Source organism: Pleurodeles waltl, chromosome 4_1, assembly GCF_031143425.1.
Source record: "Pleurodeles waltl isolate 20211129_DDA chromosome 4_1, aPleWal1.hap1.20221129, whole genome shotgun sequence".
NCBI classification, from domain to species: Eukaryota; Metazoa; Chordata; class Amphibia; order Caudata; family Salamandridae; genus Pleurodeles; species Pleurodeles waltl.
The window spans coordinates 107958573-107980930 of NC_090442.1; the positions used below are offsets into that span (position 1 = coordinate 107958573).

General features: G+C 44.0%; 1 protein-coding gene across 2 annotated transcripts in view; it reads right to left on the minus strand.

The window, feature by feature from the left end:
* The window catches only part of LOC138287428 (membrane-spanning 4-domains subfamily A member 15-like), a 79869-nt gene extending 64665 nt beyond the window's left edge, over nt 1–15204 (minus strand). The window contains exon 1 of one of the 2 annotated variants that reach the window (XM_069227849.1): nt 14932–15204. The gene's annotated coding sequence lies outside the window, so the exon portion shown is untranslated. Of the gene's footprint in view, nt 1–14711; nt 14851–14931 lie in introns of those variants that run through there. The other variant, XM_069227851.1, reaches the window with a different exon arrangement.
* Between the last annotated feature and the right edge of the window lie 7154 nt (nt 15205–22358).

Below are 22358 nucleotides of genomic sequence, written 5' to 3' on the forward strand. Positions count from 1 at the left end.
CCCGCGCCTTGAGACCCTAACAGGTGAGTAGCTGCACTTAAACAATGATTGATTGAGCAGAGAATAACAGCAGAACATACTATAAAATAACACAATATAACACAACATAACCTAACGTAACACAACATAGCGTAACGTAACACAACATAGCAAAACAATATAACACAACATAGCTTAACAAAATATACCATAACAGCATTGTATAGCGTAACACAACATAGCATAACATAACACTTCACAGTATAACATAACATAGCATAACACAATATAACACAGCATAGCACAACATAGCACCATAACAACATAGCATAACAACACGATATAACACTACATAGCATAACATAACAGACTAGGAAAACATAACACACCATAGCATACCATAACACAAGATAGCATTAATTAACACAATATAAAGTGGTGTATGAATCAAGGGGATGCCCTCATAAATATGAGAAAATATGGGGGAAATGGGTGGGACTGTTAAGCTAAAGGGGTTCAGACCAAATGTATACACATGCTCTTCTCTCCTCTCTCTCTGTTTTGACAACTGTGGTGAGGCGACTTCTCATAAATGCCTTGAACACACAAATGTTAGATCAGAATCAACTGTCCAGTCGGTGTCAAATAGACCAGGGTTTGCAAGTTACCAGTGTATTTTATCTGTAACTTTTTCAAAAACAATAAAATTTGGTTATAAAAAAAAAAAAAAAAACACAATATAACACAGCATAGCATCACAATATAACAAAGCACAACACAACATAGCATAACAACACAGTATAATACAACATAGCATAACAAAACACAGCATTTAACACAACATAGCATATAACACATTGCAATATGTATAACAATAACAATAGCATAACATAGCACAGCATAACATAACAACATAGTATAACATAACACAACATACCATAACATGTCATAACACAACATAGCATAAGAATACAAAACACAACATAAAAACACAAGACAATATAGCATATTATTACAAAATATAGCACAACATAGCATAACACAATATAACACAACATAGCATAACATAACACAACATACCATAACATAACATAGCACAGCATAACACATCGCATAACAAAACACATAACATGACACAATATAACACAGCACAGCATAACACAACAACACAGCACAACATGGCATAACACCAGAACACAACATAGCATAACACAACAAAGCATAGCATAACACAACAAAGCATAACATCACAACATAACAGCATAGCATAACACAATATAACATCATAGCAAAACATAACACAACATAGCACAACACGACATAGCACAACACAACATACCATAACACAACATACCATAACACAACATACCATAACACAACATACCATGACATAGCTTAACATAACACCGCACAAAAGAAAAACACACCATAACCTTGCATAACAAAACACAACACAATTTAGCATAACATCACAACATAACACAGCATAACATAACACAACATAACACAACATACCATAACACAATATAAAATAGCACAACAAAACAACATAGTATAACACATCACAACATAACATAACACAGCATAACATAACACAACATAACATAGCACGAAAAACAACATAGTATAACACAACATAGCATAACAGCAGAGCATACAATACACAATATAAAACATAGCATAACACATAACATAACACAACATATACCTGCATAACATAACACTAAATAACACAACATAGCATAAAATAACACCACATAAAACATAGCATAACACAACGTAACATAGCACAGCGTAACATAACAAAACATAGAATAACACAACATAGCATAACATAACACAATATAACATAGCATAACACAGCATAGCATAACAACATAACAGAGCAAAGCATAACACAACATAGCATAACAACACGATATAACATAACACAACAGCATACCTTAAAACAGCAAAGCATAACAACATAGCATAACGCAACACAACATAGCATAACACAACATAATACAACATAACCCACGTAATTCCACACCATACCACATACATCGACTCCATTCCAAACCAAAACACATGGGTAAAAACACTCATTTACAACGCAATAGCTCTAATTCTAGCAAATGCGAGACTGATTGCATTGCAAATGCTTATTTGTTTTGGTGTGAATCCGAAGGATTTGCGACCCCTCCAGATCTCGTGGAGAGAGCTGATTGGCTGTCAACACTTCAACCAGGAAGTGTTGGCAGCCATCTTGAGACTCAGCAACCAGGTACCAGAAAAAAATGTTGAATTAAAAAAAAAATAAAAAAGAAGCCAGGGTACAGTCACTCTGACTCCTTAGCTCTGGTGGTAGGGTCCCAGAAAACCCCTCCCCAGGCTAAAAGCATTTTTAATTTCCACACAGATTTGTGGCAGATCTGGCAAAAATTGGAGAGAAGAAAAAAAAAAAGACGCACGGGCCCCTGCGCTTCATTTCAAAACGTGCCCACTACCCGAGGGGGGTGGAGCGTGAGCTGACGGTACGCACCTGCAAATAAATACCAAATTAATCCAGAAACCAAACGCTCACAAATTACGTGTTTCGGCCAACTGAGTGGCCTTGATCACAGTCAGCTCAGTTGGCCGAAATGCGTCATTTTTAAGTAAACTTCAATCACTTTTCATTTTGCATGAGCGTTTTCTTTCTGGATTAATTTTGAATATATACACACATACACACCTATAACCTTTGTTTTTTTAAGTGAAAATAAATATATATCACATATAAAAAATGAAAATATATGTATCACTTAAAAAAAACAAAGGTTACAGGGACATTATAGTTAGGCTCCACATTTAAACGTACAAAACCATAGAAATTCACGTTATAATTACAGTTATCTCAAGTAACCATAACTCGTACCCTAAGGAAATTATAACTCATGCCCCCGCTATGCACTAATTACCCCACAAATTACAGCACTCATGACATCTTTGATAACATCATTGATGATGTCACTGTAACATCTGCAGTAAAATTATGGAACATATAACTGTGTATGGTGGGGGCGCGACTTATAGTTACACACCGCCACATTTATGCAGGATCATATATTTTAATTTAAATTGCAACGCTTCTTGAGTTTGTGACAGGGTTACACCTAAAGCTGTCTTTCACCGGTAACACTGATAAATTAAAATCTGAAGTAGGTGCTGGTTATGTCTAAATAGCAGCAAAGCACTGTCTGGTATTTTGTGTGTCCCTCAAGCATTTGTGGTGTGAACAAACTGCAGGCATGATTGCCATTTGCTGGCTTCACAAATCAGAGTGTCTCTGGCCATAGTGTTGTAACAAAACTTGGGGGGGGGGCAGCAAAGTACAAGCCCCCCCTTCTAATATCCAGTCAGGAACCTAGTCAGTGTACTGTGCTGAGGGGGGATTCCTGGAGCTCAGGGGCCACCCGCACCACAGGGGCCGCGGGGAGCTAATGTTACGCCACTGCTTGGCCCTGTGTAGAAGATGCACTCAACCTGCAACAATTAGCCAAACCCTGACACGCGCAGCTTATTGACATTCTCCATAGCCTGCATTACAAGCTTTAGGGAACAGGAGCTGCAGCGCTAGAGACGAAATGAAAAAACAAATCTCGCGAGAGTGCGTTGTTTGTATCTCAGCGTCCTATCTCCTCCCAGAGTACCACACTCCTCCTGCCTGAGAGAAACAGACACATAAAAGCAAAGACAAAAGCAGTTGCAACGGTATCTAGTTATTGCAGCTTTTTTTGATTCACTATATGACAACTAACACTGTTCAACATGAATTTCTTAAAGGAGATGTAGTCTGCGAATAGTAGTCAAAAGACTATGGAGAGGCAGCTCTGGGGACTGCACCATGAGGTAAAAGAGAAAAAGCGTTTCTCTGTTTTATTAGCAGTGTACAAATAAGCCCGCGAACAGGGAAGAGCTGATTCTAAGTGATATTCTGGAGCCAGGGTGCCTTAAATGAACTGACAATTGTGGGTAGTTGCCAGGGGCTGTTCATGCATTGACTTTTAGAGCAGTGGTTCCCAACCTGTCGTCCAGGGACCCATGGGGGTCAGCGAAGCCTCCCCGGGGGTCTGTGGCTGCTTAAAAAAAAGTAATATTAACAGAGTAGGTCCCCAGCTTTCAGTAATAGCTCGTTGGGGGGGTCCCCAGAACCAATAATGATTGATTGGGGGTCCCCGGGTTCCAGTACTGACAGGGTGGGGGTCCGCAGAAGTCAAATGTTTGGGAACCACTGTTTTAGAGGTTAAAAAACCTTCTTTGACGATGCTAAGATTGTAAAAAGTGTCAGTTATAAAGGGGTTTTAGCACTCCACGTGGAACATTGCTTAGTGTTACCTGGTCCTTTTTTGAGTGAGCGTAGATGGTGGAATGACTTAAGATAACCAAACTAGGATTTGCATCTCTGACCTGCAGGCCAAGCACAATTCACATCAGTGAATCGAGTTTTCTTAAATCCAATGGGCAGGGTTTTAGTGCAATGTTCTAAAACCATAAGACACAGGAAGAACAAACAGGCGACTTCACTGCTTTAGCATGTTTAGCGTTTGTGGAAAACAATGGTATTCATCACACAAAAAGATGCGATTGTTTTCACACAATGCTTAGGTTTGGAGCCCTTGACGATGTTTGCCTAGTGACAGACACCGTATTCTTTCCGCCCTTTTGGTTCTCTGATATGTTGTGATTATTACATATGTATGGGCATTCCCTTCCAGATTGTTTCTGTATCTAACTTCTGTGTGAGGGCTAGGGTGACCACCCGTCCGTAAATTTCACGGACTGTCCGTAATTTCGCCCTGCTGTCCATTGTCCGTGATGAAAGCTTTAACGGACGGCATTTGTCCGTAATTTTAGCCTTTCACCTAAAGGGCAACGGATGCAGGGCGAAATTACAGGCAGAGGAGTTTCCCCAGCTGAGCTGGAAGGCAAGGGGTCTCCTGTGCTCTGAAGGAGGGAGAGGCAGACAGATAAGAAAAGGCCTTCTTGCCAGGGGGTCTCCTTCCCTAAAGACACGCAAATGTGGGCAACTGGTAAATCTGCAAAAACAAAGGGGCTTGAAAACCTGCATTGAATTTACTAAAAGGAGCCACTTGAAGTTTTCTGGTGGCAAAGATATTTCTTTCAGAGGGGTATTGTAATGGTTTTCCAAGGTGAGCTGTGGAGTGTGTGGTATTAATGGAGTGTTATAACATTTTTTTAGCACTACGTAGAAACTGTATATTATTCAAATCTGTATTTGAGAAGCGCTTTTTTTTTTTATTTAACCGAAATGTATTTGCGCATTTTGTAGCAGCCTTTATTATGGTGTAATTGTATTTTTTACAGTTCTTTCAGGTACCTCAGTACCTCATAGTACTAACAAACATTGGCAAAGCCAGTAGGTCTCATCTACGAAAGAGGTATTGGCTTTGCAAATGTGTTTTAGCCATTAGCCATGTTATACACCAGAGTAGCTGCTGTTCAGCATGGCTTAAAGCTAGTGGCATAGTGGTGTGGTGTGGAGTAGAGTAGCATAGGAGCAGCGGCGTAGAGCCCAGTGGTGCAAAGTACAGTGCAGTGGGGGTACAGTGCAGTTGTTTAGAGTGTGTTAGCGTAGAGTGCAGTGGTTTAGAGTGCAGTGGCATGGGACAGAGTAGAGTGGCATAGAGTGCAGTGGAGTAGAGTGGCATACAATAGAGTGGCAGAGAGAGCAGTAGTGTAGAGTGGTGCAGTGGCATAGATTGCAGAGTAGACTCACGTTGCAGGGAGTGCAGTGGTGTAGTGTAGAGTGGTGCAGAGTAGGGCAAAGTGCTGTGGAGTGATGCAGAGTAGAGTGGCATAGAGTGCAGTGGCATAGAATGCAGTAGTACATAGTACATTGGTGTATAGTACGGTGGTGGAGAGTGCAACACTGCAGAGTAGAGTGTCAGTGCAGTGATGTTTTGTGGAGTAGAGTGGCACAGAGCAGTGGCGTAGAGTACAGTGGTACAGAGTAGAGGGCAGTGGCGTGCAGTTGTTTAGAGTGCATTGGTGCAGAGTGCAGTGGCATAGAGTGGCATGGGGTAGAGTTACATAGAGTGCAGTGGAGTAGAGTGGCATACAATAGAGTAGCAGAGAGTGCAGTAATGCAGAGTGGTGCAGTGTCATAGAGTGCAGAGTAGACTCATGTGGCATAGAGTGTAGTGGTGTAGAGTGGTGCAGAGTGGAGTATTGTAGAGAGGTGTAGAGTAGAGTATAGTGCCTAGAGTGCAGTGGCATAGAGTAGAGTGGTGTAGAGTGCAGAGTTGCAGAGTAGAGTGTCAGTGCAGTGGTGTAGAGTGGTACAGAGAACAGTGGCATAGAGTACAGTGGTGCAGAGTAAAGGGCAGTGCAGTTGTTTAGAGTGCACTGGTGTAGAGTGCAGTTGCATAGAGTGGCATTGGGCAGAGTAGAGTGGCATAGAATGCAGTGGAATAGAGTATATTGGTGCAAAATGCAGTAGTACAGAGCAAAGTGGTGTAGAGTATAGTGGCGGCCAGAGCAGTGTTGCAGAGTGTCAGCTTGCAGTGGTGTAGAGTGCATTGAACTAGAGTGCAGTGGTCAGAGTGGTATAGAGTACAGTGGCGTAGAATAGATTGTTTCAGAGTATAGTGCAGTTGCATAGAGTGGAGAGGTGCAGGGTAGAGTGCAGTGGCACAGAGTGCAGTTGCATAAAGTAGTTTATTTCACAGTAGAGTGAGGTGGCTTAGAGTGGAGAAGTGCAGGTTAGAGTGGAGTTTCATAAAGTGGCATAGAGTGTGATAGCATAGAGTAAAGTAATGTAGAGTGCCGGGGCATAGAGTGCAGAGTAGATTAGAATGATGTACAGTGTATTGATGTAGAGTGCAGGGGCATAGAGTTGAGTGTTACAGAGTAAAGTGCATTAGAATAGAGTGTATTAGCTTAGAGTGCAGTGGCGTACAGTGCAGCGTTGCAGAGTGGCAGAGAGTGGAGTTGTGCGGATTAGATTGGTGTTGCCTAGACTGGAGTGGTATGGCGTGCAGACGAGCAGAGCGCAGTGGTGTAGAGAGGCGTAAAGTGCAGTGGCTTAGAGTAGAGTAGTACAGAGTAGAGTAGAGAGGCATAGTGTGAAGTAGCATAGAGAGCAGTGGCATAATGTGGAGTGGTTCCGAATGGAGAAGAGAACAGTGGCATGGAGTGGTGTAAAGTGGAGTGATACAGAGTAGGGTGCAGTGGTGTAGAGTGGTGCAGAGCAGAGTGGAGTGGAGCATGCATGGTGTAGTAACACGCTGCCATTACAGACAACACATTTTTGATTGAAATGACCATTACATTTGCACAGATATACAGTTTTTCAAATCAAACTATATTGTGCAGAGACGATGATGTGTGGAAATTGCATCACCTAATGCAATGATTTGTTTTAATCATGTAAAGGTATTTGTTTCCAGCACAGTTCAGAATTAACAAAAATGTGCTTGATTTGTACTTCGAATTCTGATATATTCTGAAGTCTATTTAAATGTTGTCATGTAATAGAAAAAACTCTTTCCTAACCCCAGTATCCAGCAAGATTGTTTCATAAATCCTCTCACTTTGAAGTCAGAGAAAGGAAAGTAAACAGTAAGTTCCCACCTAAGACAGAGCCTGACATTTGACTTTGTTCTTTGAATGCACAGCAAATATAATAAGATAAGAACAAGATTTACAGGCCTGTTTACAGAAAGGGGGCACTCAGCAGGATACTGTAAATAAGGTTTTGGCAAGGGAAGGGAGGAATTCAAGCTGCATAGCATAAAACAAATAAAGCCAGCAAATTGAAAGCAACAAATTGTGAGTTACAAACCACAAGGCCAATGGCAAGCAACGGGCAGAATGCATTCACAAGGAAGCACTATGAAGTTACTTAAAGTGACAGCTGTGGGATACTTTGTGGGGAAAGTCCAGTATTTTAGTCCATATCTTGCAGAGGTTTGGTACATGAATCACCCAGGCAGTATGCCAAGAAGACCTGGAGTGGTTTCCATGTTGCAGGATAGGTCTGCACACCCATTCCATCAGTTTGCCACCATTTCCTATGGTACAGAGCTTCTGGCACACCTCTTGTAGGGTTAGTGCTAGGTAGCAGACATGAAATAGTGCATTTAATGATTATTTAAGGTGGTTGTAAGTAAGGAGTTGACCGGGATGAAGATGGTAGACTGCCACAAGGGTTTGGAAATTTAGTAGCTCACTGTTCAGAAACAAAGTCCCCAATTTTAAGACACCTGCAACATGGCACTGATGGAGTTGCTCTGAGCACAGCCATCCTGTGCGAGTGGGAAGGCTTAGCAAAGGTAGTGCAGGAGCATAGGGTTTCTTCGTGTCAGTGAGTTTACAGGTTCTGGCAAGGCAAGAGAAAGCCATGCATGATAACCCCGGATGGTGATCCATAGAATGGTCAGTAGGAAACGATGAGCAGTGCATTAAGCCTTCCTTAAAAGTCTTTACTGGTAAACCCCATCTCATGCAGGGAGGTGGGCAGAAAGCCAGTGAGCCACCCATTGGACATCTGCAGCTGAATAAAAGCATTCTAAGTCCAGAAGATCTAATCCACCCGCAGTCACAGTTAGCTTTAGAGTGGAAAGAGCTCCCGATGGCGCCGCAGTGACCAAATCAGATGTGTGGCCTGTCTGAAGAAGGAATGAAGGACGAGCAGGGGAAGGTTTGCAAAATAATACTATCATTGTGGTAGCACACCATCTTCGCTAGTGCCACATGGCCTCTACAGAAAGCAGAAGAGAAGACCAAAAAGCAAACTGGGCTTGGAGGGACCGTTCGCTCTGCCGAGACTTTCATCCTGGAAATCAGTGTAAGAATGGTAGATATTAATCATTAGGTGTCAAAAGGTAACTGGTTCCCAGTTCAATCTGAGCTCTAATTGTGTATGAAGGTGAAAACAGTGCCATATGTTAAAGAAACACTAATTAAATTTTAAAATTTGAAAATTTTGTTTGTGCAATTTACATCCCAAATATTTTGAAGATTCTATGTGTACTTGACACTTAGGGATAACCCAGATCTCTAGTTTGGCTTTTGCTCAATTTCAAAACCATATAAAGACATGGACTAAATGGGCAATTGCCTTGCACAACCTTGCCAGGGGTCTGGCCCCTGCTCACCCTTCACAAGCACTAACAGCAAACCATTGCACAAGAAGAGTTTGCCAAGGTGGATGGGTGTTGATTGTTCAACCACTTGACAGTGCCCCTTCTGTTTTGCTCCTGTGTTCAGACAACACCCCAGGTACCCAATACCTTCAAATAGTCTTGGTGGACCCATCTTGTCTGATTTTAGGAATTGTCCCACCTTGTTCTTCTCTTCTTTATTTATCCAGTTGTTAGCAACAACTCTTTGAATTACTTGCCGTGGATCTCCCATTTGATCTCGATTTCATCCTACTCTTTTATTATCTTTGATTGGTAGTCCGGGCTCCCATTTCTGAGATAACTGTAGAGACCCATACATACACTCTAGTGCAGTGAGACTACAGACTAGTTATGGGTACATCACATCCTGTCATTAGGTGTGAGACTGTCACGCACACCATCTGCCCTGCCTCTTTAAAAAAAAATTAGGTTGAAAGTCCATGGGCGGTTGGGGTAAGCCAGATGTTTTTGTTCAATTTGTTTAAACTAGCATAAGGTTAATTACCTTAATGTTTCCCAAACTGTTTGCCAGGGGTTTTGAAATGTTCAGAAACATAATCAAAATGTTGCTGTTACTTTCTCTTCAGGAAAGATCGGGTAGATTTGGGTAGGGGTGATGGCCTTGCCGTGAAGGGCATTAATCTACTACTGAACAAGGACGTAATGTGACACCTGAATGTAGTACACCAGGAGGCAATCACAAAAGGTCCACAGTGAATTAATAGTGCTATGTTTAAAAAGAGTAAATAAATGCACTGACAACATAGTGAGGCATGGCCTCTCTTGCGTGTGTCTGTAAAACTGACGTTTGTTCTTGAATTTTTGTCCTGAATTTTGACCCTTTGTCCTGAATTTTTGTCCTGAATTTTGACCCTTTGTCCTGAATTTTTTACAGTCCTGTCCAGAATTTGCCTCAGTGCCAGGTGGTCACCCTAGTGAGGGCGAAACCTGTATTATTAGCGTGCCACTCTCTTCTTCCTGAGTGTATAAAACCTGTTTAATGTGACTATCAACTCGGTATTGTAAAGAGGTGCCGGCCAATTAAAACTCCTAAACTTTTTGCACCTGGCTGTGGCACAAATCTCTGGAGGCCAGAAGTGACGGGCCTACAGCGAAGGGTTTTGGATCCCCACCACAAGCTCTGTTTTCTCCAGATTCCGTTTTTGATGGTCATTACTCATCCTTTTGCCGATAAACCAACCGCATCATGTCAGACAGGATCCTGAGCGGAGGATGAAGTCTCCAGCCGAAGCAAGATCCCACACCCTCTCTTAACCCACTCCTTACAAGGGGTTGGATCTGGATGTAACCGAGCTGCGGTGACGGGGCGGACCCCTGTGGGACGCGCATTCACCCTTTTAATCCCGAAGGCCTCAGAGGGGTAAACTCAGCTCCTCGTGTCCTATTCTACAGTAAATATGTAAACAGCAAAATGTGGGAGATGCCATGATCTCATGGGCGTGTGGAATGCAGGATGCCCCTTTGCCACCTGCTGCGGCCTCGGTCGTCATCTCTTTGGCAAAAGTACTTAAATTTGGGGAGAAGGTTCCATTTTGAAGTCTCTCTGGTCGTGAGAGTGGGGGCAGGCGCGGTATTGTATTCTGCATGCGTCAGGTCTGGGCCCGAACCAAACTCCAAAGCAGGAGCCAGCGCCGTCCAAGACTGTTGCAAAATAACGCCTGTCCCAAATAAAAAACAAAAAACAACTAATAAAGGCCGCTGACAAACTATGAAAAGCACAAACAGGAAGTGAGCCAGAGGCTGACTTCCAATACACATCAGGGCTGATTGCGCAAACTCCCGCTTGTAAGCCACAGCTCTGCGCGGTGTGGGGAGCAGAGAAGCAGAGGATATTGCGTCACCGGCTGGAGAGGGAGAGCAAAACAAATGGAGAGAAACGTGGCCGGAGAGCGACGCTGTAAAGTGTGGCGACGGAGATAAAGTGATGGCTCCAGAGTAAGAGCGGGGCAGACCGGCTCTCTGACGGATGAGAGCGGAAGGAGAGTACCCACACTCGGGTATTTTTCACACACATAAGAAGACGCGAGGGTATTAAGAGGCCGTAGCTTGTTTTACCAGACCAGCCTTAAGCCAATGAAGCACTGGGCGAAACCACTGACAATTTTGACTTGCTGACAGTACCTTGGGTGCACACTTTGATAAGTGAGGAAGGCATTAGGACCATATGCCAGTGGTGATAACACATCTTGCGGACTGATAAATGCAAGCCACATATGCCCTAGGCATAATTTTATTACAGTTAGGGTGTCACCACGAGAAAGTTCCTGAAACTCATAACACAATTTCCACACCAATACTTTTAGCACAGGGCTTGCCGGCTTCCTTCCACTGCTTGCCATGCCAAAGGTTCTTGCTCCATTTTATTACGACTAACACATTTTTATATTTTTTCCTGATATACGTTTACTCTACATACGTTTGAAAACCACAAAATCATTTTTGAACCTTATAGCTTTATACAGCTGGATTTTGCAAATAAGACAGCTGTACAAACACATGCTCCTCCATGGGCATCTATAGAATGTTCTGCTAAGGGATGCTAACTGCCCACAGCAGTAAGATGCGTATTTGGAAGACTGTAATGGTCAACAATACAATAGACGTTTAAACTGGTGAAAACAAAAATGGTGGCACTACATAAGAACACTAGTATTCATAAGTGACATCACTAACTGTACACACCGGAGTCTAGGCATTTCTCAGCTTTAGGATCCTACCCAGCCGCAGACTGCCTTCCAGGCTGCCCAGGTATGGTGATGATCACGGGAGGAGAGCCTTTTAAGGCGAGAAACAGTGATGGGTGAACGTTAGCTGGCTTTTCAGAAGATTGTGCACCTGAACTGAGAAGACGGGTACTAATAAATTAGCGCTTCGTGTACAGGTCCTGGTTACTGAAATAACCCATGTGGGGTACATATGGTGAAAGAGCTAGGTGAATCTAAGATGAAAGATCTAGTCTGAGTCAGTGAGTCCTGGTAGCCAACAAAGTCGGCAACAGAAGGTGACGATAATGTCCTTCTTTATTGAGCCTCCCTTGTGTTAATCGGATAATTTCAATGTTACCTCCTAGTCGCAGGTCGTGGTTTTTTGGCATAGTATTTGCTGCAGGGCAGATGAGTGCTTGAAGGAGACCAGTAGACGTATGATGTCAAATTGCATCTCCGAGGAACTCTGTCCCCTGAGACACCTCCAAGAATGTCCTTGACCTCCAGAGAACCAGGCACGAAGAAGCCCCTCCAGCTCTGCCTCACTCTGACAAACACTTCTAATCAGCAATCAAATACCACAGATAAACTCTCAACTTCTGATGAAGCTCACCCAGCTTCTCAAGAGTCCTTATTATGTTATACAATAACAGGACACCCAGAACCAAGAGATAAAATGGCATCCCTTTGTTTTCAATCTTAGATATAGATTGATGCTTGATGCCGCAATAGGCATACGATACCAAGATGCAAGGCCAGATCATTTGACCTGCCAAAGGAACATGTTTCCATCTAGCTTATTATGCCTGCCCACCTTGGGTCAGAGACCAGTGGATCAGTGTGGTTTCCTGCCTTTGCAGACCTTGACAATGTCCTTTGATGGTAATATCCGTAGTATATTCATGCCACAGCCAGCCTGAGCGGACTGCAGGGTGTCAACAGCAGTCCAGTCAACACGAGACAGAGCTGTGCCCGAAGCCGCCAAACATTCTTCTTATTCTCAAAATTATTTGATCATCATGTTTTAATTCATTGCGAGGTAATAGCTACCTTATATTAAGGAAAACCCTTTTCCCCATTTGAACCTCTGGGCTGGTGCTGATGGATTGTCTGTAGTGGGACACACAGGGTCCTTTGACCCTCAGCTGTGAAAAAGTGCACTCCTCCTAACATCCTGAAAACCTGAGACTTAGAAATGTTTTTGTCTCCACAAACCTCTGGAGAACAGGGACAAACGTGCCAAGTCAATCCAACGAAGGTGCATTTCAGGATGGACATTGCTCCATCTCTGAGCTTTTCCACAGCAGCAAATACATCTCAGTGGGACATAGTGGAATCGGTATTGGCCTTGGGGAGCCCTGCTTGACTACAGTTTGCAGTCTTACCCCACTGGAGAAACCTGAGCTCCAAAAGAATCTACTAAATCTGAACGTAGAAAGCTTCACTGGCAAAGGAGCCAAAAGTATACAGCTGATGAGGGACCTTCCCGGGTGCAAATTTAGAATTTCTTCCATTCTGAGCTTTCCCACCAAAAGTCAGTGGCTTCACCAGGACTTCGTCTAAAGGCTATCAGTCCCCGTGGCATCTATCTCTGCTACATCTGCTGCCTTGCCTTCTATTTCAAAGACTAATTCAGAAGATAAAAAACTTCCAACTGAGACCAACCTGGACTTTATATGTGGCCCATGCTCCATCAGACTTAAATTGCACCTTGATACCCATCTAGAGTGACCAGTTGCCTGCGGTTGGGGTACAACCCTTTTTGCTGCTATTTTTGTCTAATAATTTTAAAATGCACATCTCTGGTTCCTCTTATTGGATTTTTGTTGCTTTGGTGTTATTTTGTTAATTAAAATATTGTCTATTTTTATAAATAGTGTTGTGTTTTTGACTTTTAAACTGTTTTGGTACTGCTAAAGGCTTTTATGCATTTTCTTAAGTTGACGCCCGTCTGCTCTGTGCCATAGCTACCAGGGGCTGAGCTCAGGTTTAAATTACTCAAATCTTGACTAGACCTAACAAGAATAGTAATATTATTTGTGGTGGACTCCCAACCCCCTGAACTAATAATCCACTTTCTCAGTAAGTCAATATCAAGCCAATGAAAAAACTTTTTAATCAGAATCAAAATGATCAGAAACATAGAGCTCAAGCTTTTACCTTATGGGCTAGTGATTAAGTATTTGTGTTTAACCAATATTCCTGGGAAATTCTGCAAACTTTGGTAAATTGTGGCAAACTCTGGTGTAATATAAAAATCTGCTTTACTTTCCTAAATTGTTGTCGAATTTCTTTTGAGTCGTGTCAATTGCTTAACATCAATGTTGATGTTGTGAAATGCTTAACACATGTTCCTCTAAGTAGCCTAGACTGCAGCAGCACATCACGAATGAACCCGCCCACTATATAAACAGTGTTAAAATCTGGACCTTCATCAAGCAAGCTTGTAACCTCTCTCAAAAGACTGGCAGATGCATGGACAGATTTATGTTCACAGCCCTTGCTAAGCACGAAACAGGCCAGTCCTTGCAGTGGTGGGGAGGGTCGTGGAACCATCATATTAGTAAACATTCGACTAACAGCAGCATTTTAAGGCACATATAAACTACAAAGCATTCAACATGCACGCCTTGTCATGTGTGCAAACACAGTAAGATCCCAGATGTGTTTGAATACGTTTCACGTAATAAATTGATATTTTCTGGTGGTGGTCATCAGAAAATTCGTGGCTACAGAGCTGCCACATCAGCCCCCCCTCCGACACTCATGACAACGCCACTGGCATTCCAGTCAACAACTACTGTTTACTTGCTGGGATTTCTGAATTCATACTTACAACGTGGACAGCGAAGCTACCAAGCCCAGACGGAGTCAAGTTGTGTGGAGGGCGCCTGTCTGAAGGAGCTACACCTAAACCGGGGCCACTTGGCACCTGCTTGGCCTCCTTTGGTTCCGAACAGTTTGGGTTCGTTGTGGTCGGTGTCAGAACGAAACCCAGGCGACGTGCTGTGCGTGGGGAGCGCCTAGCTCGGGAGATCGCCCCCTCCGTCACTTACCTCTCTCGGGCTGACTCCGGTAGGTGCGTGTGAGTGCTTAGAAGCCCGCGCCCCTCTCTTGTTTATCAGCCTCGGCCGCTCTGTGTTTCCGAGGTCTGCTAGGGGGGAGCCGGGGGAGGAGGAGCCCAGAAATGCTTCCTGTCTGCATCGAGTTCAGCTGTTGTCACGCACCTCACCGCAGCGTGACCCCTTTCCTGCAGCTCCGGGGGCGGCCCGCGCGCCCACACAGCTCACGCGCGGCGCGGGGAGATGCAGGGTATGGGACCGACACTCGTGTATCACGTGATGCGCGTCCTAGCTGTTTGGATGAAAGTTAGGCATGGACTTCAAACGTCATTGATAGAAATACTCTTGTCGAGCTACGTTGTAACCACTAGTTTTTCAGACTAATATCACTCCCGCTTTCAAAGCCATCAGTGCCTCTATTTTTCCCGATTAAGACGTCCACCACGTCAATGCAAGTTTAATGGGAAATTCAATTCTCCATTTTTTCTCTATATCTCCCTCTTAACTGTTAGAAAATGTTGGCTTTTGTGCAGTGAGACTCATTCTCAACGTGCCTCCACGAACCCGCAACCCCCCCCCCCCCCCCCGCCTCAGAAACCTCCACTGTCCAGCACCCTACTAAGACTTAAGGGGTGCCCCCTGCAAAGTACATTGATGAGCCCCCCCCCACGGACTCCATCAGAAACTCCCAGGACAGGCACTGAGCGGAGGGGGGACGCTGGAGCCCCCCGCCCCATCCTGGGCCTTTCTTACGTCATTGATTGCCCAGACACAAACTGCACAGTTCAAAATACTCACCCACACAGTGTTACCACCTTTCCAAGAGAAAAATACCCACCGGCCATTTGTTGTTTTAGGAGTCTGTGAAGGCTTGAACATGATACTAAATAGGAGTTTAAAGACAATCCTATGTATACATGTGTAACATGACTTTTCTGCCTTTGTTTACTTTGTTAGTCAGGGATTGTTAATGCAACCCCAAAGCACAGATAAAAGTCTTTCTACTTATATTTGTGGTTTGAATTTCCACCCCTGCTAAGTAGCATGCATTAGGCGTTAGACTAATGCGTTTTAGTGCTGGAGTCTTCATCACAGCATTAAAGTGCATTAGTCACGGGTTTGCACCCGGACCTGCAATTAAAATAAGGAACTGCAATTAAAAATAAGGATTGTGCTGGCAATCAGTGTGCAGGGACTCTGTCTCACTTGTTAGAGTTGAGCGCGCAAAGCACTCTGTCCTTGGTGTAATCTTTCGATGGGCTTTTAACCAAAGCCATCAGTTTGGTTGGTTCGTAGGCTTGCCTTTTCAAAATTCACTTGATTTCATTAGTAAAAGGCATGTACACGTCATGCCTTTTCCGCAGTTTAGCCCTCCTCCTATGTACAGGCCAACTACTGAAAACATACAAGGCTTGATGTTTTCTGTATGGTTTCTGGACTACTTTTTCTTTTTATTTCGTAGGCAGCACGATCTCGCTGGGCAGTAATTGAGCGCTTTGCATGACATCAACCCTGTTACTTGGATAATTGCACTTTTGCCGGTTACATGGGTAATTGCACTTTTGCCGATACGTTTCACTGCAAGCGAACTTATGTTTCCTTTTGTGTTTCTGCTTTGTGCTCATCAGTGGCGGCCCGTCCTTTAGGGCGGAGGGGCCACGCCCCCCCCCCCCCACCTTTTGCCCCTCATGAAGAGTGTATGTCAGGCTTAACAAAGGTCAGCCTGACAGACACTCTCCATGTTCAGCTCAGGCAGCCAGGAGCAGACATGTGCGATTTGCGCACACTCCTGGCTGCCTGAGCTGAACTTTGCTGGGCTGAGGAGGTCACTGCTCCTATGGGCGTGACCTCCTCGGCTCAGCAAAGGTTCCTTGAGGCCCTCCCCTGGGTGACGAGGAAAGCGTCACCAATTGACACTCTCCGTGGGTGCTTCAGGTTTAATCCCTGAAGTGCCCAGGGCGAGTGTCAATCAGTGACACTTCGTCAAAGAGTGGGGTGGGGTAAGCAATTTCACTGACCTCATCCCACTCTGTGACGAGGCTGGGACTGCTGCCTTCCCTCATTGGAGAAGGCAGTAGTCCCAACCCTCCTGGGACCTGGAGGCTGAAGGTAAGTGTGTGTGTGTATGATGTTTTAAATTGAATGTTTGGTGCGCGCATGCATGTTTGAGTGTTATGAGTGTTGTTAATGGATGTGAGTGCGTGCGTGTGTGTGAAAGAATGAGTGTGTGCGATCTTTTAAAATGAATGTTTGGTGCGTGCGTGCATGTTTGAATGGTATGAGTGTTGTTAAGGGATGTGCATGCGTGCATGTCTGTGTGTGAAAGAATGAGTGTGTGTGTGTCCCGCTCGCCCCCCTCCCTCCTAAAGCTGCCGGCTGCCACTGGTGCTCATGGCGGCCATCGGCTCGCTTATGTAAAACTGTTTTACTTTTCAGTTTGTGTGGCAAGAGAAGTCTGGTTAGGAGTTTAAAACGCTAATAGCTCTAACTCGAGCAAACGCGAGACCCATTGCATTGCAAATGCTTATTTTACTTTGCAGTAGGGAGCATCCAGTCTTTCTCAATGTCTCTTCATTTGTCCATTGCATAGTCTGCAGTAGCTCTCCATAAATGACTCTCTCCGTCTACTTACGTTCCCTGTGTGTCAAGTGGCAGCTGGCACCATTAACAGTAAGTGGCATAAGTGGGTGACCTGTAGTGGTAACTGGCTGAGGATTGCCACGGCTACTGGGACGTAGAAGTTTATTCCAAGCTTTATCCATAATATATGAATGATGCTCTTAGGAGAGCAGAGCCAGTCCGTTTGAAACTCCTCATTCCTGTTACTAACACCTTTGCAAAGCATGCGTTGTTACGGGTGCCTCCAAAGCCCTCGTATGTCTAGTGCACGTTTGTGTAATACACACACTCTTCAGTGAACCTCATTTCTTTCTCACGCTCCAGGGTACAGTTCCTGTCAGTAACAAGAGTTCTAGCCTTGGTTTTGGCTCAACATCCTGTGATCCTGGGCAAATCATTAATCTCGCTGTGCCTCAAAAATTAAATGTGACATTCTGTAATGTAGGCGGTGGTCAATATAAACTGGTGGTGCTCATACACAGTGCTACAATACTGAGTTTGTTCTACATAAAACTTAAAAAACAGTTTCAGGCACCATGGACCAGAAATATGACCCAGAGTTTGCGATTTGCAAGTTGGGACTCATTTGTGAGTCGCAAATTGCAAGTCGCAAAACCTAATGTACAATAGTGTACCTCACACTGTTTGCCATTCCCAATGGGATCACAAATGACCTACCTCATTAATACTCGTGACCCCATTGGGAAAGGCTGCACTCACAGGGACGGTGGCCTGTTGGGGACAGCAGACCACTATGTATGTGACTGCTTTTAAATAAAGCAGTTTTTAAAAAATGCAGCCCGTTTTCCTAAAAGGAAAACGGGCTGCATTTTCAACCAAAAAATGAAAAGTTTATTTAAATTTTTTCAGAGCAGGCAGTAGTCCCATGGACCACTGCCTGCTCTGAAAAAATATTTTCGCATCCATTCACAAAGGGGATGGTCTTCAGTGGGAACCCCTTCCTGTTTGCAAATGGGTTACCACCAATTTGAAATTGGTGGTAACTGTGATTGTTTTGTGACCTCAATTGCGGTAACAAAACAATCATGCATTCTCCTGCAACTCGCAATAAGGAAGGGACGCCCTCAGACACCCCTTCCTAGTTGCGAGTCGCAAATCCCTATTTTGTGAGTCGGTAATTGCGACCAACTCGCAAAATAGGAATGGTATATCATGCCTGCACAATTTGTGGTCACAAACTGCGATTTTCACTGTTTGCAACTGCCAAAGGCTGTTGTACATTGGGCCCTATGAGCCTTAAATCAACACTTCTAAATTAGCAGGAAGCGAGTCAGCAACAAAGATTCAGCCTACTCAGTGTTTTTTTTCGCTGGTCCATCCATGTTCTATTAGGTGCTCAAGTCTGGGTTTTTTCTTTGAATTATGGAACTTGTATAGTTGCCTACTCCATTATTAAACAGGACTACAAGTCTGAGAATTCAAAGAAAAAACCTGGATTAGAATAGCCCATCACAGCTAGACCTGGGAAATGTGGAAGCTACGAAGATTGTGTTTCACATTGTTTGAAATCACTTTATATTACTGGTGTTTGTACAGCACTTTCAGCCAGCCACTGTCATGCACTGTGGCACTATTTTCTTCTGTGCAGAACTGGAAAGACCATTGTTTAAGAATGTGTGATGTGATTTGGTTGTTCGTGTTAACTGTAGGAAAGAACCCTCTTTTTGGTATGGTTACCCCCACTTTTTGCCTGCTGTCAGTGTGTTTTGACTGTGTTCACTGGGATCCTGCTAACCAGGACCCCAGTGACTGTGCTCGCTCCCTCTAAGTTAGGTTGCTGAGGACTTAGCACACCCCACAATTGGCATACTGGGGCCCTCATATAAGTCCCTACTATATGGTACTTAAGTACCCAGGGCATTGGGGCACCAGGGCTTCCCCATATGCTGCAGCGTGTACTGTGCCACCAATAGGAACCCATGCAAAATATAAGCTACCCACACCAAATTTATGTCCTTTTTTCCACCATCCTAGGGATTCTAGAGGTACCCAGAGTTTGTGGGTTTCCCTGAAGGAGACCAAGAAATTAGCCAAAATACAGCGAAATTTTCGTTTTTTTTAAAGAAAATGGGAAAAAAGGGCTGCAGAAGAAGGCTTATGTTTTTTTCCCTGAAAATGGCATTCACAAAGGGTTTGTGGTGCTAAAATCACCACCTTCCCAGCTTTGAGGAACAGGCAGACCTGAATCAGAAAAACCACATTTCAACACAATTTTGGCATTTTACTGGGACATACCCCATTTTTACTATTTTGTGTGCTTTTAGCCTCCTTCCAGTTAGTGACAGAAATGGGTGTGAAACCAATGCTGGATCCTAGGAAACTAAACATTTCTGAAAAGTAGACACAATCCTGAATTCACCAAAGGGTCATTTGTGTAGCTCCTACAAGGTTTCCCTACAGAAAATAACAAAATATTCAAATTGAGGTGAATAAATAGCCATTTTTCTCCACGTTTTACCCTGTAACCTTTTCCTGCGATGTCAGATTTTTGAAAGCAATATACTGTTACATCTGCTGGACTCTTCTGGTTGCGGGAATTTATATAGGACTTGTAGGTTCATTGAGAACCCTAGGTTCCCAGAGCCAATAAATGAGCTACACCTTGCAATGGTTTTTCATTTTATACCAGGTATACAACAATTCATTTGCTGAAATATAAAGAGTGAAAAATAAGTATGAAGGAAACTTTTGTATTTCCAAAATGAGCACAAGATAAGGTGTTGAGAAGCAGTGGTTGTTTGCACATCTCTGAATTCCGGGGTCCCCATATTAGCATGTGAATTACAGGGCATTTCTCAATAGACATCTTTTTTACACACTGTCTTACATTTGGGAGGTAAAAATGTTGAGAAAGTCAAGGAGCGAAAAAAAATGGTACCTCATTTGTACCATGGACAGAAAACTCAACATGGACACATCACATTTTTACATTGAAATCTGATGTGCTTTTGCAACGTGCCTAGCTGTGGATTTTAGTCTCTAGCTCAGCCGGCACCTAGGAAAACCTAGCAAACCTGATAACTAGACACATAGGGGAATCCAGAATGGGGTGACTTGTGGGGCTCTCACCAGGTTCTGTTACCCAGAATCCTTTGCAAACCTAAAATTTGACCCAAAAAACAAAATACTTTTACCTCACATTTCAGTGCCAGAAAGTGCCAGAAAGTTCTGGAATCTGAGAGGAGCCACAAATTTCCTTCCACTCAGTATTCTCCCAAGTCTCCTGATACAAATGGTACCTCACTTGTGTGCGTAGGCCTAGTGCCCACAAAAATGAAAAGCCTCAAAACACTATGGGGACACATTAAAATTAGTGGGGGACCTCAGTTTTTGGTCCTGGGCTCAGCAGCCATATAGGGACACCTACCAAACCAAAACATTTCTGAAAACTAGACACCTGAGGAAGTCCAGGGAGGTGTGACTTGCATGGATTCCCCAGTGTTTTCTTACTTAGAATCCTCAGCAAACCTGAAATTTAGCTAAAACAAATCACATTTTTCCCACATTTCTGTGTGGGATCACCGCACCTGGACAAATTTCCTACCACCCAACATTCCTCTCAGTCTCCCGGTAAAAATTATACCTCACTTGTGTAGGTGGGCCAAGTGCCTGTGACAGGGAAGAGACAAAAATATGTTGAAATTGAGGGAGAACCAAAGCGGGTCCTAAGTTTTTAGGCTGACAAGGGGGCAGAATGTTTATCGGTATAGATGTGAGAATGTTGGGTTGTAGGAATTTTGTGGATTCCTGCAGAATCCGGAAGGTTCCATCACAAAAATGTGGGAAAAATGTGTGATTTCCAGGAAAGTTGGAGGTTTGCAGGGCATTGTGGGTAAGAAAATGGTGCGGGGTGCATGTGAAGCACACCACCCTGGACTCACCCAGATGTTTAGTTTTTGGATTTGTCTAGGTCTCGGTTTTTCTAGGTGGCAGCATCCCAAAGTCCAAAAAGTGCAGCCCTCACCATTCCAAGTGGGACGATTTTGAGAGTTAGACAGGCTCTCATGGCCCAAATGTAAAACCAAAACCCAAAATAATCAAATGTCCTCTTGCTTGCTGTGGGATAAGATGCTTTAGTGTGCGGGGGAGAGCTGAAAGAGTGTAACCCCCTGCAACCCACATCAGTTGGGGTGGGGGCATAACCATATCCAGACTGGTTAGTAGCCACCACCCCACTATTTTTTATTTTTTAATTCCCTGGCATCTAGTAGGGTTTCTGCCCTCCCCCTGGGAGTGGATCAGGGGTAATTGCCCCACCAGCCCACTGGGAGGCAGAACAACTTTGTCCCCATTTATTTGGGGTGGGGATATGGCCATACCCCCACCCTCTCTAAAAAAAAAAAAATCTCCCCTGGTTTCTGGTGGGCATGGGCCTTCCAAAAATAGGCTGATGTGCCCCCAAGGGGGGCAGATATGGCCAACAGTAATGTGCCTCCATGGGGAGCGACCCTTGCCCAAGGGGCTGCCCGTCCAAGCAAAACACAACCATACACATACACCAATCCCTGGTGCCCAAGTGGTTTCTGCCCCCCCTACACCCAGGGGCAGATCAGCCTAATAGATATAGGCCGATCTGCCCCCAAGGGGGGCAGAAATGGCCTAAAATAAAGTGCCCCCCCAGGGAAGCGACCCTTGCTCAAGGGGTCGCTACCCCTCATTCTTAACGTAAAAAAAACAAAATCCCTGGCGTCCAGTGGCTTCTGCCCCTCCCCGGGGAAAGAGAGGCCTAATTAAAATAGGGGGGAGCGACCCTTTACTAAGGGGTCGCTCCCCTTGCGTGA